Source organism: Triticum aestivum, chromosome 1A, assembly GCF_018294505.1.
Source record: "Triticum aestivum cultivar Chinese Spring chromosome 1A, IWGSC CS RefSeq v2.1, whole genome shotgun sequence".
Taxonomy (NCBI): domain Eukaryota; kingdom Viridiplantae; phylum Streptophyta; class Magnoliopsida; order Poales; family Poaceae; genus Triticum; species Triticum aestivum.
Genome location: NC_057794.1, coordinates 428713932 through 428727237, shown reverse-complemented (window position 1 = coordinate 428727237; position 13306 = coordinate 428713932). Strand labels below are relative to the sequence as shown.

Below are 13306 nucleotides of genomic sequence, written 5' to 3'. Positions count from 1 at the left end.
TTCAAAAGCTTCACTATATACACTTATTGTTGCATATTATAAAAAAGCAATTTATGCATAAATTGTGTGAATTTTTCCATTATTATTATTATTATTATTATTTTCTTTCTTAAAGGATAATACCAATGCGACTAATTTATTTTTTCTTAAAAAACTTTGATTTTCTATTTTTTTATTTACTTTATTTTTGTTTTTGTTTCATTTCATTTTCTTTCTTCTTTAAGGTAAGACCAATGCCACTAATTAATTCCCTCTTAGAAGTTTTTTTCAAAAGCTTCACTATTATACAAGACTCGAACTCCTTTGTGTCGTTAATCTCATTCACAACCATACTAATGACCCCAAGTGTTCCACTCTTAATTTCAGAGACAACCGTTTTGCAGTCTGAGAGCAACTGCTGCGCCGTGACGAGGAGGCTCTACAGCTTGAGGAGGAGGAGGAGCGCGCCCGCCTCGCCGCTATGCCGCCGCCGCAGCAGACGCCAGAGGAGGCTGTCCTGGTGGCCTATCAAGCCGCGTTCGGTTGGGTTGGACCTTCCCCCGTTTTCATTGACCTCACCGGCGGCGAGGACGACAACGGCAAGGGCAAGGGCAAGGCGATCTGCTAGGGCAGTGTGTGGGCGATTTATTAGTTTTTTTTATTTTCTAGTTGTTTAAGTGGACTTTCGCCGGTGTTTGACCGGCCATTTACGTATAATTATTTACGTATAATTCTGTTTAATTAGTCAGTTTCGGCCACGTCGGCATAAATGGGTCGGTCTCTTGTTGGACGCACTTGCCGACCCAAATAAAAAGCCGGACGTGCACATCCTACTGACCGATCGAAACGGACGAAAAGCGAACAAAGCAGACGTCCGTTTGGATCGACGCGTTAGAATTGCAGAATTGCTCTGATAGAGCTTCACGGCAAGTGTGGCAGGGTCTGTCAAACCTTGGTGTACAAGTGCGGAGGAACCCATATATAAGCCTGCATCATCACGGCAAACTGCACTGATAGCTCCGTCAACTTTTATCTTGGCAATTCAACTAGGTGGTGGAATCCAGGACCTTACTTGAGCAGGTTGATGTCTCATGTTTGGCTTGCTGCGATAACTGGAGATCGGATAAAAATCTGCTAACGAACGAAAGCGAGTCTGTCGTGGAGAAAATCCAATTCCTTGACCATGAATAGTAAGAGAATACTTTAACTCTTAAACCATGAATATGGTTTACGATTCGTCTTCACTGGCATCATCGAGCTTTGGCACTAACGTTGGGCTCAAACCAAGCCCCGCACTGATACTGACAACTACTCCAGCTAGCAACGTATGGAAATCAATAATTTCACGCCAGAACTGGTTTGAAATGGTCAAAATCACGTGCCACCAAGCTTCAGTGTCGAGCAAGAATTCTGACCAAGAACTCTTGATTGCTGCATCTGCAGACATGGACGAAACAACTTGGCAAATGCCAACAAATTAGCTAGACGAGTCAGCGATCTCGCTTACCGTCGATCTGTCCCCGCACTCTTGCAGTGGCAATTTCGTTCCTTTCGGGCTACCACCCGTCCCGTCCGTGACAACATTCCGTGACATGCTGTACATCTGCCAGCCATCGGTATATAGAACTTGGCAAGAAATCCACCGACTCCACGGTAACATTCCCCGTACTTCCATACTGAGCCGGCGCAAGATCATCATGAACCAGAGCCACCGCCGACTCGTCCTCCCATTGCTGTCCGTGCTGCTTCTCACTGCTGCCTCGGCCGCCGTCGCTGACAGCACGTTGACGCGGCAGGGGGCCATCGGCGGCGAACAGAGGCTGGTCTCGCCCGGCGGCGTCTTCCAGCTCGGCCTCTTCCCCGTCGCCAACGGCACCAAGTGGTTCCTAGGCATATGGTTCACCGTCTCCCCGCCCGCCGTCGTCTGGGTCGCGAACCGCGACCGCCCGCTCGACGCCCTGTCCTCCGGCGTAGTCACGCTCAGCGCCGGAGGAGACCTCGTGCTCCTCGACACCGCGAGGGACAACGAGACCGTCTGGTCGTCCAACTCCTCAGCCGCGGCGCCGGCTGCGGCCGCGCAGCTCCACGACAACGGCAACCTGGTGCTAGCGAGCGAGGCCGGCGCCGTGGCGTGCAGAGCTTCGAGCACCCCACCAACACGTTCATCTCCGGGATGCGGACCGGGAGGGACCTCCGGACCGGCGCCGCGTGGTCCCTCTCCTCGTGGCGCGACGCCGACGACCCGTCCGCCGGCGACTTCCGCTACGACATGGACGCGGGCGGCTCGCCGGAGCTGCACATCTGGAGGGAGGGGCGCAAGACGTACCGGACGGGGGCCTGGAACGGCGTGCGGTTCAGCGGCATACCGGAGATGACCAGCTTCGAGGACATGTTCGAGTTCCGGTTCACCGACACCGCCGACGAGGTCTCCTACGGGTACCGCGACCGCGCCGGCTCGCCGCCGTCCCGCGTGGTGCTGAACGAGTCCGGCGTGATGCAGCGCATGGTCTGGGACCGCGCCACGGGCGCGTGGAACACCTTCTGGTCGGGGCCGAGGGACCATTGCGACAGCTACGGCCTGTGCGGCGCGTTCGGCGTTTGCAACGTGGCGGACGCCATCGTGTGCAGCTGCGTCCGGGGGTTCCGGCAGAGGTCGCCGGCGGAGTGGCGCATGAGGGACGCGTCCGGCGGGTGCGCCCGAAGAACGCCGCTGCGGTGCGGCGGTGCGGGCGGCGACGGGTTCTACGCCCTGCGCGGTGTGAAGCTGCCGGAGACGCACGGCAGCAGCGTGGACGCCGGCGCCTCGGTCGAGGAGTGCGGGCGGAGGTGCCTGTCCAACTGTAATTGCACGGCGTACGCGGCGTCGGACATCCGTGGAGGCGGGGCCGGCACCGGGTGCATACAGTGGTTCGGCGAGCTGATGGACACGCGGTTCGTCGACGGCGGGCAGGATCTCTTCGTCAGGCTGGCGTTGTCTGACCTAGGTAAGAACGGTACATATGCAATTCTCTCTTATTCAAATCACTCAGTTGCATGTACTACGTATGAAACAAACCCCTGTTCCCTTAGCTTGACTTCAACCACCGATTAGGCATCATGTCGGAATCTCCCGGCTGAATTCAGTCACTCGGACTTTTTGTCCATGCAGAGGATGATATTTCCAATCACTAGTATGTAGTAGTAGCATCAAACTATAGTATTGTGTGCAAGGACCTTGTCAAATGGCCTACCAGGACAAACATGTCAGGCTCAAACAATGATGATCGATGCACCTTGCTAGTAACACACTGGCTTGAGGACTGCAGTTTTCTGTGCATTTAACTCGACGCTGACATTCTTCAGAGAGAACCAAGACCAAGAAGTTCGCGGCGGTCATCGCCGCGGTGACAGCGGGGTTTGCATTGCTTGTGCTATCGATCGGCCTCCTGATCTGGAGAAGGATCCGGCGCGGCCAGGAAGGTCAGAGTCCCTGGTGCATGCGTTTTCAGAGGATAATCTGAATCTGAAACTGCTGCTTGCTTGCTGCCCTATCCTACTATTGCTCATGTCAGGTGGCTTCCTGCCTTGTCCGTTTTGCAGCCACCATGTTTGAAGACATCTTGAGTGGCGAATGTCCGACGTACCATCTCGAAGTCATTAGAGCCGCCACCGGTGGGTTCTGCCCCAAAAACGAGATCGGCCGTGGTGGCTTCGGCATTGTTTACAAGGTGATAAGAGTAATGCTTTTACACAATACACATTGCAATACTACATGGAATCCATGTAAATCAGGACTGAAATTTCCATTGGCCGTATAGCAGTACGCCTTCCTTGTAGAACCAAATAGGACCGAAATTTCGTACTGGCCAGTTAGTCAGGACCAAAATCTGACCAGCAGAATTTATCAGGGTGAAATGCCAGACGGCCAGGAAGTTGCGGTGAAGAAACTGTCGACGGAGAACAGGGTGCAAGGACTGAGAGAGTTCAAGAACGAGGTGGACCTAATCGCCAAGCTGCAGCACCGCAACCTCGTACGCCTGCTCGGCTGCTGCATCCACTGCTCCGAGAGGATACTGGTCTACGAGTACATGACCAACAAGAGCTTGGACACATTCATTTTCGGTTAGCACGTGTCACTCACCCTAACTACGGCAAATAGTTACAACCATTTTTGCCGAGAAATTCAACTATGTGAATTTGCCAACAGATCCAAGGAGGCGCGCCACCTTGAGTTGGAAGAAAAGGATGGACATCATCCTAGGCGTTGCTAGAGGGCTGCTCTACCTTCACCAGGACTCGAGGCACACGATGATCCACCGAGACCTCAAGGCAGCTAACGTTCTCCTTGACGGGGACATGGTGGCCAAGATATCGGATTTCGGAATCGCCAAGCTATTCAGCAGCATCGGCGACAGTCAGGACTCGACCGTCACAGAAAGAATTGTTGGAACATAGTAAGAACTGCAACTTTGCATATGACACGGCAATGTTCAAGTACTATAGTTTTTAGTTTCTTTGCGAGTGTACCCTAGCCGGATTTTCTGATTGTTGATTTTTGTACGGTGTGCTGGCAGTGGCTACATGTCACCGGATATGCCATGGATGGCTTGATATCATTCACGCAGGATGTTTATAACCTCGGTGTGTTGTTGCTGGAGATCGTAACCAGCGAAGTTTCAACCTCATAGCTCATGTAAGCAATCAATTACCTCTTGCAACCCAATACAAAATAATCAAAATGAATTTTTACTAAAGCATATTTAGATGTGCCTTACGTATTGCATATTGCACATCTAACTCCCATGTCATTAATTTTACACAGGGATTCTTACGTTTTTTTCCTATGTATGTTTGATTGAACAATTTAGATGTGCAATAAGAAGAGCACACCTAGATGTGCCTTAAACAAACCATTTTTTAAAAGTTTGTTTGAACCAAGAAAGTTCGTGCCTACACAACCCAAGCCCCAACCCTATTTGTTTGAACCAAGAAACTCACCCTGATGGAATCATACTGAATTCCACGGCGACCTTGACAAACAGAATATGTTTTTTGCAGGCATGGAAGCTATTTGAAGAGAACAAGAGCCTCGAGCTCCTGGACCCAGCCGTGCGCAATGGCTGCTCCCCGACGGAGCTAGAGCAAGTCGTGACGTGCATTCAGGTAGGGCTACTATGCGTTCAGGAGAGCCCAAGCCAACGACCGCAAATGGCTGCTGTAATCCCCATGTTATCGCACCAACAGGCACCGGGGCGGCCACTTCGGCCGGTGGTATGCATGCCAGTGAGCACTCCGGTGGATCTTCTCGACGTGTTGGATGACACATCTGACAATGTCGAGCTAACCATAACGAACATCGAAGGCAGGTAGCAAGGATGCATGGATGGAGGGATGGAGGGCAAGCTGGAGCTAGAACCGAAGATTGAAGACGTTACTCACGACTAATTGATAGACATGTGTATGCCTCTTAATAAACAAACCTATGTAAATCACGGAGATTGATAACAAATTCAAGATCCGACAAAATTTTAACTGAACTGCATTTGCATGTGTGCAGATGGTAGGCAATGATTTAATACGTGGTGGGTTAATGATTGAGTCCCACGATCTCTAGTTCTCCCCATCCTTTAAACACCCAGATTTTAAGAGATTAAACTTTTGTGCACCTAGCCCTTTCCCAAAACTTAACCCCACAAAATATTCTTTTGCTATTCTTCCAAATGTTTCCACAAACATTCCAAACAAATACACCACATTTTAACACAAACTTAAACAATTCAAATGCACCACATCATTATTTAACCACAAACATTAACATACTTCATCCAATCGAACAAACAACTAAAACATAATCACATTTGAGCCAAAGGGCACCGACTGGAACAAATTCATTCCAAAAAACAACAAGCACATGGTGGATCAGAAGTGAATATCGATCACAATCGAATCACACACTCACGCCATCACCGATGACACCACCACCAAATGAGTTAGAAAGATCTTCCCACAAGTGAGTTCCCAATATTGTGTCGCACTCTCATCCATCTTGCCTGGATCCATGAACATGATTGCATGCTCCTCGATCGCCCTCTCGTCCACTTGCATCAAGAACTCGAACATCTCATCCGACTCGATTGTTTCACAACAATAGCAATAAACATCGTAGAAATTATCACCATATCATTCACCGTTCAACAGAGGCATTGCAAAAAAAAAATAATCTTGCGAGCATGTCGTCCTCGCTCCTTGTCTCGTCGAAAGCGGGCTCCTCAATGGCCATCGAAGGGGGAGGGGGAGCGACACCGTTGTAGTACATTGAGAAAGGGCAGGTGGGCCATGGGGGAAATGTCAGAGAGGGTAGCGCCTTCTTCTTCTTCATCGGCACCACCGCCTTGTTCAACGCATTGGCCAATGGCCGGCTCCGTCGCGATAGAGAAAGCCGCAAGCGGTGTTGGCATCGACGACAAGGTGATGACAAGCGTTCCTTGCAAATGCTGGTTCAGCTCGATCCTCTCCCAGAGAGAATTTGGGCTAGCGAGGAAATATTTTTTGGGTGGGGGAGGCTGCTTCAGCTTCCCTCTATACAAGTTGTTAGGCCTTCAAGAGCAAGGGTTTGTAGCACGCAACAAGCATTTTTCTCAGTTAAGAACCAATGTATCAATTTTTTTGGAGCCCTAAGCATTGCTTCAAGCAAAGTGACAGAATGTTAATAATATATTCTATTTACCTTTAGTTCATCACCGACACAACTAGACAACTATATTTTTATACTTAATGGCAATAACATAATACAACCTTTTCCCCTTTCTATCATTAGAATATATTACTTGCAAGTTTGAACCCATATAACATAAAAAATCTCTCTTGATATTATCAGTCAAACATGGCCAGTGAAAGATCAAAGAGAATATGTGTCTATAAATCATGCGGCAACGAACTAAAAAATTCGATAATTCATCACACAACAATAAACATACCAAGAATTACATCAAATCGATCACAATCATGTAGGGAATCTCACGTGATCTTTGCACTGAGAAGAAAGGGAGAGGATGCCATCTAACTAATGTTATGGATCCTCAGTCCAAAGAGAACTACTCACAATGATGGCAGCGAGGTTGATGAATATAGCTACAACGACAATTTTCCTTGTTGGCAGTGTACCAAAAACGAACTCTACCTTGGATCACCACGGAATGTGTGGTGGTGCTAGCTGAAAAAATTCCTAGATAAATGTTTCCGAGGTTTCAGAGCAATATAATGGCAAGGTGTTAAGAGAAGGTGGAGAGGGGGTTGGGCTCAGGTGCAGGGGTCACCGCACCTATTATGGTGCAGGCCCAATGAGCACATGCCACGTATGTTTGTAGGCCCAAGCAATTAATTAATTCATTCTTTAATTAATCCTTCAATGGATCGCTTTTCTTCCAAACTCTCTGTGCTATATCTAACTTATTTGTTGTTTATTCTCTCTGCTGCAATTCCAAACTTGCAAATCTCTTACGAAATAGTTTGGATTGTTTATTCTCTGTTGCAAATCTCCATCGCTGTTTGTCCATGCAGCAGCTAAATAGCTAATCTTCATCGGCCAGGACGTGTGCGTGCTCGAGGACCCTACGAGACCTAGGTTACGGCATGCTTGCTAACCCGCTCGTTGTGCTCTGAACAATCTTGCCGTCAGACAATCAAAAGTACTGGCCGGCTGGAATCTGATCTGACGAGAAAACAACGTGATGGATCATTTGATCAATACCATCGAAGAGTGTGTGCTCACGTCGACGGCATGTAAAAGTGCCTGCATGCCCTGAGCAGTGAGCACATGCCCATAAAAAAATGCAGCACGTTGTAGTCGCGAAGATTGGAGTATTAAGGAAGTTCGTCCAGATGTGTGCTGGGTGAAGACGGCGGAGGTCGTCATGACAGGAGTACCTTGCCGTGTGATCCGACCTGTTTGCATGGAATTGAAGAGAGGATGGAGATTAATCGAAAGATTAAAAAAATTAATAATGAAGTACGGGCCTACTAGCACACGTGAAATGCATTGATTGGGCCTGCACCATAATAGGTGCGGTGAACCCTGCACCTGAGCCCAACCCGTGGAGAGGTGTCTAGGTGCTTCACGCAACCCCACCTTTGTAGCCTAGGCCTAGGCCGCGTGCTCCCACCCCGTGGAGGCCTGGTGCCTCCCCTCTGACCGCCTTAGGCGCTCTTTGCTTTGCCTTGATCCAAAATAGCATCACATATTTTTACTTAATTTTTTCCCTGAAACGGTTTTTTCCACAAAGTCCAAAAACATACAAAAAATAGAACTGACACTGGGCATTGGATTAACTATTAATCCAATAAACCAATATAAAATTATGCCAAAACTATGCAATAATGACATAAAAGTAGCATGAACATAGCAAAAATGATAGATTCGCTTAAGACGTATCAGCATCCTGATACGTCCATTTTGCATCATGCTTTTATATCGATATTTATTGCATTATGGGCTGTTATTACACATTATGTCATAATACTTATGCCTATTCTCTTGTATTTTACAAGGTTTACATGAAGAGGGGGAATGCCGGCAGCTGGAATTCTGGGCAGGAAAATGAGCAAATATTAGAGACCTATTCTGCACATCTTCAAAAGTCCTGAAACTTCACGGGAGCACGTTTCAGAATATATAAAAAAATATTGGGCGAAAGAAGTACCAGAGAGGGGGCACCCACTGTCCACGAGGGTGGGGGCGTGCCCTACCCCCTGGGCGCGCCCCTTGCCTCGTGGGCCCCCTGGCAGCCCTCTGATACCCATCTTTGGCTATATGGAGTATTTCATCGAGGAAAAAATCATAAGCAAGCTTTCGGGACGAAACTCCGCCGCCACGAGGCAGAACCAATCTAGGGCTCTGGCGGAGCTGTTCTGCTGGGGAAACTTCCCTCTGGCAGGGGGAAATCATCACCATCATCATCACCAACGATCCTCTCATCGGGAGGGGGTCAATATCCATCAACATCTTCACCAACACCATCTCATCTCAAACCCTAGTTCATCTCTTGTATTCAATCTTTGTCCCAAAGCCTCAGATTGGTATCTGTGGGTTGCTAGTATGTTGATTACTCCTTGTAGTTGATGCTAGTTGGTTTACTTGGTGGAAGATCATATGTTCAGATCCATTATGCATATTAATACCCCTCTGATTGTGAACATGAATATGATTTGTGAGTAGTTACATTTGTTCCTGAGGACATGGGAGAAGTCTTGCTATAAGTAGTCATGTGAATTTGGTATTCGTTTGATATTTTGATGACATATATATTGTCTTTCCTCTAGTGGTGTCATGTGAATGTCGATTACATGACACTTCACCATTGTTTGGGCCTAGGGGAAGGCATTGGAAAGTAATAAGTAGATGATGGGTTGCTAGAGTGACAGAAGTTTAAACCCTAGTTTATGAGTTGCTTCATAAGGGGCTGATTTGGATCCATATGTTTCATGTTATGATTAGATTTACCTTGCGTAACATCCCAAATTTCTAATTTGGAATGTTATACATAGGTCATCATATGCATATCATATTTTAAATTGCATTTTGGCTTTGTGATCCCAAAATCCTAAGCAACACGAGGACCACTGAGAGAGTTGGGGATTTTATTGTTTTCATATTTGAATTTTCTCAAATATTGAAAAGAGGATAATTTTGGTTTTAATTATTTTTCTCTCCAAGAATATTTCATAATTAAAATTATATGAGAGGAGATAATATGACTTCTCCAAAATAAATAAAATATTGGAGGAAAAATATTAAAATCAAATAAATATTTTATTTGGATTTTTATCGCTATTTTATTTGAATTAGAAAAATATGCATTTTTCAAAATTGTATTTTTAGGTCAAGAAAATGTTCACTTTGTCCTAAATATTTTATTTAGACGGTGAAAATTTGTTTTGACATTTTTATTTTATTTTATTTAGGATTTTTCTCGGCGGAACCTTATTTTAAAAATAGTTTCAGACCGAACTGGGCCGAAGGCCCAGCCGGCTAATCCAAGCCGAGCCGGCCCAGCTCCGCCTCGTCGTCTCCCGCTCGCGCACGGAGTCCGCGCCGCCGCCGCCATGGACGTTTCTATCCCGAACACGCCGCCGTCGCCCCTTTCCCAAGCACCTCGAGCCCCCCCTCCTATTTATACCCCGCCGCCACCGCCTCTCCTCCCCACCCAACGCCGCAGCCGCCGCCTGTGCCGCCCGTAGCCGCCCATCACTGCTGCTGCCGCGCCGCCGCCGCTCCACCGCGCCGCCGGAGCCCCACGTCGCCGCCCCTCGCCGCCCCCGCTGCCTAGCCGTGCCGCCGCATGCCGCCGGAGCCCCGCTGGAACCGCCTCCGCCGTCGATCTGATCTGTTTCAACGCGACCGGTTTTTTCTTTGGTTTTTAGGTAAAAACCGTCGGGTTTTTTAAAACCCTAGATGCGTTTATTTCTTTAGTTTATCGGTTTATGCTATTTAGCGGACGTTCATCCGTTCGTTCGTTTTAACGAACGTTGTTCGCCGATTAGGTTCAGACATCGAACGTTCGTTCGTTAGTCTTTTCTTTTTATTTTATTTTTGGCCAGGGACCTATCCGCGATTATTTTTGTCGCAGATTAGCCCCTGATCTTCAAACCCTCGCCGTTTCTTAACCGTTTTCCAAATCCAGTGAAACCAACGCCAAAATCTTCGTCTTGAACCCCTCTTTCTGTTTAATCAACTTGAACAAGGTTTTTGACAAATTAAAATTTGGTTGCAAGCAGATTTGTCTATGAATTTCTTTTGACCGTAGTTTCAGTTCCGTATCTCCGTTTCGATCGTTTCTTTTGGCAAATCGAACCTCTTCAGTTGAACTTTCAGTTTGGATCTTCTTATTTAAAGTTTTACCCTTGCATCTTTGCTTGAGTGCTTATGTATGCTATTTTTTGTTTGCGATAGAATTCCTGGTGTGCGCAGCGTGCTACTACGAGTCACTAGGTTTTGCGGATCATCAGCAAGGCAAGTAACACATTGATCATACCCCTTTATTACCAAGTTTTATGCATTAGTTACAACCCACAAACATTGCATGAGTAGGATCTCTTAACATGTGGGTTTTGGGAAGTAGTTGATGAGGTAGAACCTATTGCCCTTTTATTATCAAACCCCCGGGAGTTACTTCTACGTTGTGCTTATATTGCCATGCTATGCTCGTAGACGTGGATTGGGTTTGAGTGTATCCATGACAGATGTGAGATTATTAATTAATGGTTTACTTAAGGTGGCTACTTAAGCACACACCTGGGTGGATTGTTTGCGGGCACCTGGGGATATACCAGTGCTGTCCTTTTTGGTTCGCCACCCAGGCTCAAAGGGATCATAAGATTATTCATGCTAGAAACTCCAGTGTGCAGCCACAAGCTATTATGGGCTCTAGCATAGTGGAGTAAGTTGGATGACCTCTTCCAGTGGTAGGCTAGCAGATGTAGGGGATGTAGGTTGGTACTGTCTAGCCGGGGTTAGAGTTAATGCTTCTGAAAGACTGTGTCTCGGTCATCCGTTTCTCAAACACCATGTAGTGCGAGAAATTCAACGGAGGAGATCGAGTCTTGTGGGGAAAAGTGCGCAAACCTCTGTAGAGTGTACAAACTAATCATGGTTAGCCGTGTCCCCGGTTATGGACATCTTGATTATCTGGTTCTTGGATTATCGTGTGGATCTCATCACCCTAAATTAATTTGTTGGGATGTTAATTACTTGTAAATGGGATTGAGATGGGGTTTTACCATTCTCAATGTTTTTCAACTACCATGATAGTTAAATAAAATATATTCCTTTGTTGTAGGAAAAAATTGGCTTTTCGCAAAAACATTATAACCATAGAGCCTCCACTAGCCATATATGCATGTAGTGATAGCCTTTACTTGTTTCATTGCTCTACTGTGTTATCTTGCCAGCATATTCCATGTGCTGACCCGTTTCGGGCTGCAACATATCATGTTGTAGACTTTTTAGACGAAGAGTAAGGTGCGCTAGGTCGTTGTCGTGCACTCAACTATGACGTTGGAGTTGATGGACTCACTTTATCTTCCAAGCCTTCCGCTGTTATCTTATTTAGATGGCCTTAAGCCATATTTACTGTAATAAGTTCTCTTTGAGACATTCGTTGTAATAAGTGTGTGATTGACACTCTGTTATAAATCCACCAGGGATGACACTTATGCACAGAGATTCGACCATCTGAGGTTGGATCGCTACAAGATGGTATCAGAGCACACGTTAAATGTAGGAAACGACCACTAAGATGAGCCATAGGTCACTCTTCTCTACTAATTTCTGACTTCTCTCCATTTTCTACTCTATAGGATGGAGGACACAAGGACCAAGTTTACACAGCCGGATGAAGACACACCTTTCGGACGACACTTGAAGGAAGTCACTAGGTACCTGAACATTGGAATACCAAGCTTCACCGGGACCTACACCGCCACTTTACCAGAAGAGGAGCGTTGTACGATTCGAGTTCAAGTTCCAGGAAGGACATTCACGCCAGTCACTGAGCCAATAGAGTTTTCCTTTGATGCACCAACCTGGATACTAGGAAAGAGCATGGCAGCCCACATCGCCATAGGACGCATCGGCGATGTTTATCACAAGGATCTTAAGGACACTATCTACCAGATATGTGGACGCCGAGATGAGCAATGGGAGATGATCAACACCAGGAAGGATAGGTCCATTGCAGCTTACATCCTGCAGTTAAACTAGCACATTCGTCGCCAGGAGAACCAAATGTGCGCAAGCATGATAGATCTGAAGAAGTTGATGACTAGGAACATGGAGCTTGAAGAGGAACTCAAGTCTACACACGACGGATACAAGGAGGAAATCACCGTACTAGTAGAGATGAATGACGACCTGACAAGGGAGCTAGGAGTATTCATGGGAGACCCTACGCCAGGAGGAGATGACGACCACCCCAAGGACTACATCATCATCGACGACACCGACTCTGACCCCGGTGATGATGATTATGAAGACGAAGCTGGAGCTGATATCATGGAGTTTTCTACCGATCAAAATTTCTAGTAGACCACCATACAAATAGTAGTATTTCCCCCATGTATATATTAGTAGTCCGAGCATTGTAAGGATAGTTGGATTGATTGTATGCCCTTGCTTGATATTGTTTTGGTGTGATATGTTTGTGTTTGTCTCATGTGCATATGGGTAGTGTCTTCTAACTAGATCTCATTTCTATTCTAATCTCTCCCCTCTAAACCCCTCAGATGCCTCCGAGACGTGACCCCGTATTTGCCTTCCCACCGGAGCTCACTTAGTTGATCCAACAACAGAATA

At 46.8% G+C, this 13306-nt stretch overlaps 1 pseudogene; it reads left to right on the top strand.

Moving 5' to 3' along the window:
* The first annotated feature begins 1506 nt into the window (after nt 1-1506).
* Nucleotides 1507-5495, top strand: LOC123143015 (receptor-like serine/threonine-protein kinase SD1-8; annotated as a pseudogene).
* The last annotated feature ends 7811 nt before the right edge of the window (nt 5496-13306 follow it).